Source organism: Chironomus tepperi, unplaced genomic scaffold (assembly GCF_022539635.2).
Source record: "Chironomus tepperi strain 1889 unplaced genomic scaffold, CSIRO-AGI_Ctep_v1 contig_127, whole genome shotgun sequence".
Lineage (NCBI taxonomy): Eukaryota > Metazoa > Arthropoda > Insecta > Diptera > Chironomidae > Chironomus > Chironomus tepperi.
In genome coordinates, this window is record NW_027226249.1 from 1 (window position 1) to 5,107 (window position 5,107).

Below are 5,107 nucleotides of genomic sequence, written 5' to 3' on the forward strand. Positions count from 1 at the left end.
TTAAAATCATTAGAAAATTATTTTTTTTACAAAACTTCCGCGGAAGGAGCCATCAACGGAAGGTAGACTAAGTAAGTTGCCAATGCGAATAGACTATCAAATCCATAATAAAGTCCATTTGCTTCCAAATTTTTGAAGCTGTCAAAATAATTGAAGCAAACACACATTGAAGCATGCAGTAAAGCATTAAAATCATTAAGCATATACTTAGTTTGACGCTGTCTTTCCTTGTAACTGAAATTCAGCATTGTAAAATTGCCAAAGTCATAGGTGTAGCATTCCTAAGTTTGTTCCAAAGTTACTATTTGGAACCCAAAGTTTATAAAGAAGCTGTACGTCAAGAAATTATTGCTTAACAAAACATCTATTTTTAAGTGTCACCTATGAGAAGTCATGGATCAATACAGTCTAAACCAGAGTTCGATGTTGATTTGAAATTTATATAAAGCCGAGTCGACTTGAGTGGACTTTTCAATACAAAATTCGAGTGGATTCCGAACACTGATTTGGCTCCCTATACAACCAGCAAGTTAAGCAAGTAAGCCTTTTTACTGGCAATCATTTTATTCATTATAAATCTAAATGCGCTTCATACTCACCCAAATCATTCCCAGCGTATTTTCCGTGGATAAAAATTCAAGAAAAAAATCTTTTTTACCAATTTTGAAAAGAAGGAAGAAAAGAAACAGTTGTTGAATATAATTCTCTCATTTTTATATTTCACGCATTTTCATATATATTTACAATCTCTTATTTTTATTTCATTCCTTTATATTTTTCTTGTATTATGAATCGTCTGTTCCCATAATTTATATTTATTATTAAAAATATCAAAAATAATAAAGAAGGCACAAACGGCAAACTGAAATGAAATAAAATAAAAAAATAAAAAAATCAGTAAAAGAAGCCAGGAAAGAAAGAAAAAATTATAGATATTGGAAGCCGATTCATTTCAGTCTTGTGTGTATCTCTTCTGTTCATTCCGTTCGCGCTGAGATGTGGAGGAACTAAGAAGAAGATTTTTATAAAAATTATATATATATATATATATATGAATAATAACAGAAGCATATAGACGCGCTTGAAAAATGTATTAATAATAAAAAATTGATCGCAAAGCGATTAAACATCTCGCCTGTGCCTGTGCCTGTATATTTGAGAAATATTACTTTTATGAGTTAAGTTAGAGCATTAATTTTGACTTCGACTTAAGGTATGAGATCATGGATTTGATTTTTTTTTTTATATTTTATTATTCATATTTATTCTCTGGTCGTTTTTTTGTTGATTGTGATTGCTTAATTTTGTCGATTTATTTTATTTGATATTTTGATTATTAGACTTTTTATTGTCGACTTTTCAGCAGTTGTTGTGCGGTGTCTTTTATTTTTTTTGGGGCCTTTTTGTTGTTTTTGAAACGTTAATATTAAGTTGTGAACAGATTTTGATGGGAACGAAGGGATCGTTTAAAAATGAGGTGTGTGTTGAGAAGATGTATCACATGCCTTGGAGCTGTGTAACTGAGGTATACAAAGGCCAAGTGACGCCCCAGTCCTTAAGGGATACTACTTCAGACTTGTGGATTGGCAAGAGATCGCGAGAAAGACGGAAAAATTCAAGGATTGCATGTGTTGAAAAGGAAGCGAGTCTAATATCCCGAACTGGCAGAAGGTTTCGAGGTTTCGAAGCCATAGAGCTGCCTTCACATTCCCCTACGTGCGGCATTAGGCCCTTGTGCGCCCCAGCCAAGGAAGTAAGTAAGTAACAGAGGTAGCTAGTAGGATGACAAAGCCTAAGGTGACATGTTAGAGCAGGAAGCACTCCACTGAAGACTTGAAGACTCAATTGAACTCCGAAACCACTTATTTGGATTCTGAATTCCAAAAGACCAAAAAGACGCCTCCGGACTCCAGTATAATTCGAGCTTGTCAACTTTGGTGCCAGCTATCATGATTGTAATATGTCTAGATAAGCAAATCATTTTTTAATTGAGACACGTGTAGTTGGAACCATATAAAGCATTATTATCATTATTATTTGAATCAATCAAAGCATTGCACTTGGTATTAGAAATTGGCAAGAGATAGCTAACAAAAGGGTGAGCTTTAGACGCCATGTAAGGGAGGCCCCAAACCAAAATTGATCTGAATTGTCCACAAAATTATTAAAATACAAAAAATTCTAAAAAATAAATAAAAAATTGTAAAAATCTCCAAAAAAAAAAAGATATGAAGATATTAAAATTGGATCTGCCGGGTATCGATCCCGGTACCTCTCACATGCTAAGCGAGCGCTCTACCATCTGAGCTACAAACCCAAATACTTTCATATTTTCGATTTTGATTTGACACATAAATAAATTAGAGTTGAAAGTTGTAAAGGTGATAACGCTTTGTGTTTTTTTCTCTCTTTTTGAACTGCTCTCATACATTAAGTGAGATTTGAATTGTGGAATAAAATGTGTGGTTTTAATTTGATTTTACCGATTTTCTAACAGGCAAAGAGCATGGACTCATGGTGCCAACATACATACCATTATAGTACCTAGAAGCGGTATTTTTGCATTTAAGAGATTTTTAACTTTGTCTTCAAGTTCATTAGCTAGAAGTTAACTAAAATGGATGAGTGAACTAAAGTTGATTCAGCTACATGTTAAATTTAAGTCAAAGTATGTTGAAAAATTCCAAATCTTTAGTTGAATTTCAGAAGGGATCTAACTTCATCTGCATATTTTTACTCAGAGCTCATAATCAACTTGAAATTTGTATAGAGCCGAGTCTAGTCGAGGTTTAGTCGAGGTCTAGTCGAGGTCTAGTCGAGGTCATGTCGAGGTCTAGTCGAGGTCTAGTCGTGATCTAGTCGTGGTCTAGTCGAGGTCTAGTCGAGGTCTAGTTGAGGTCTAGTCGAGGTCTAGTCGAGGTTTAGTCGAGGTCTAGTCGAGGTCTAGTCGAGGTCATGTCGAGGTCTAGTCGAGGTCTAGTCGTGATCTAGTCGTGGTCTAGTCGAGGTCTAGTCGAGTCTAATTGACTTCGAGCTATTAAAAAGCTCAAAAATTGACAATGAAATTCCACAATTTTAAATTTATCAAATATTTATTGCAATGAAAATCAAAAACAATTTCCTATCTCATATTTTTAGCACGAAATCAACAAACAAAAAAAACCTCTTCCTTAATTAATAATTGATTAGTTTTACATCTAATAAAAATATTTTTTTCACTTCAATTAATTTTTAATTAAAATTTCCTTTACAAAAATAAATATAAAAAAAAGAGTCAAGAACAAGAGAAAAATTCAATAAATTTATATGAAATTCAATTCGGTCAATAAATTATTTCCCTTTTAAATGAGTAAGCGGCAAGTAAGCTAACATCTGACGTAATTTAGTATCGAATGTAATTTTTCAAGATCGCTTCCAAATAAAATTTCATTTCTCCTATAATAATAATAATATTTTATAATTCATTAATTCACATATATGTATTCTGACCCTAGCTGTAGCTTTAAATTTTTCCTCATATTATTAAGAAACACAAAAGAATACAGCACAAAAAAAATATCGAGAGAATTAAGTGTTGTGGCAATTAAAACGAAGCGAATAAAAAAAAAAAGTTTTGCTTACGTAAATGAAATTTTAAAATAAAAAAGAAGGCAGCACAAAAAAAAATTGTTTAATGGGAAAATAATAATTTCGAGAATTAATCAATAATTAGTATAATATGGAAGTGATTAGAAATATTCACGTGCAATCTGCATGCTATGTATGCTGTTTCGATAACAAAGTAATTATATATTTATATATTTATTTTTAGTACTTCTTGACTGTATAAAGATTGTTAAATACATATTTATGACTACTTGAAGAATAACGATGCTAAATAAATATCTACTGAACATGATCAAATAATATATGATTTAAAATAGCTAATTTAGATGTAAGCATGATCAGTACGACTTCTCTTGTCTAATAGTCTACACAGAATGATAACAGCCAGGTGTTCATGAGGCGGGGTCCATTCCAACTTTGAATCAAAGTTTATCGAGCACAACACAGTAAATTATGTAAATAAACTCTAGTTATTCAGATCAATGAGATCCAGAGCTGCGCTAGGGCATATTACGGCTGATAATTGAATTGCAGATGGTAATGTACTTTGTATCAATAATTGACCACCGGTTGCCAGTGATAAAGGTAAATACAGATTCAAACTATGGGAGGCTATGGATCACAATTGATTTGTACGGCCAATAATGTATGACAGTGAGTGTATCAAGACTTCTGCAGTCAGGTAGACCTACCAGTTGAAAGTAGAATCAGAATCACTAATTTGATGACATTTTTGTCAGTTGCCTATAAAAGAAGGCTGCGGGCCCATAAGATTTGAAATAGAACATTCGAAAAATTTCTACTGCCGAGTCTCGAACCCGTGATCGCTTGTTTGGCATCACAATAATTAGGTACCGAAGTACGAAACTATTTCGCCACCAAGACACTTCGACTCATCAATCAAATATCCAACATAAATTTGTTGAGTCTCATTGTATTTCACTACAAATATTGTGCCATAGAGCATAGATTGAGAAGCCCTGAACCGTACCATGTACCATACCATCTTGTTCACCTAAAGTGAATCCAAAATTCTTCTTCACCTCAATTTTCTTATCAAATTTATTCAAAAACAACTCATTATCAAAATCACTTCTAATCACATTGACCTCAAGACCTTTCTAAATTCATAGATTATGCGAATTAAATTTTAATATGAACTTTAAATACATAACTAGTTCAGGTACGAATATATGAAAGTATTTGGGTTTGTAGCTCAGATGGTAGAGCGCTCGCTTAGCATGTGAGAGGTACCGGGATCGATACCCGGCAGATCCAATTTGTTCATAGTCTATTTTTTTTTGATAATTACAATTTTTTTTGTTTTTTTTTTTTTTATACGAAGATGTGCAGGCATTTAAAATTAAATCAAGGCAGGATGTAACCAGGATCCATCATGTATCCGTCAGAGTATCCTCACGTCTTGCCATCAACACGTCAATACAGTAAATGCAATACCGTAAATTTAAAGCTACAAAATAGGCAATACCCTCATGAATGT

The 5,107-nt window shown here is 32.9% G+C and overlaps 2 non-coding genes across 2 annotated transcripts; one reads left to right on the top strand and one right to left on the bottom strand.

Moving 5' to 3' along the window:
* Positions 1–2,244: 2,244 nt before the first annotated feature.
* On the bottom strand, positions 2,245–2,317 carry TRNAA-AGC (transfer RNA alanine (anticodon AGC)). Its single transcript has one exon. It is a non-coding gene; the product is annotated as a tRNA-Ala (tRNA).
* A 2,494-nt stretch (positions 2,318–4,811) lies between these two features.
* Positions 4,812–4,884, top strand: TRNAA-AGC (transfer RNA alanine (anticodon AGC)). The gene has a single exon. It is a non-coding gene; the product is annotated as a tRNA-Ala (tRNA).
* Positions 4,885–5,107: the final 223 nt, after the last annotated feature.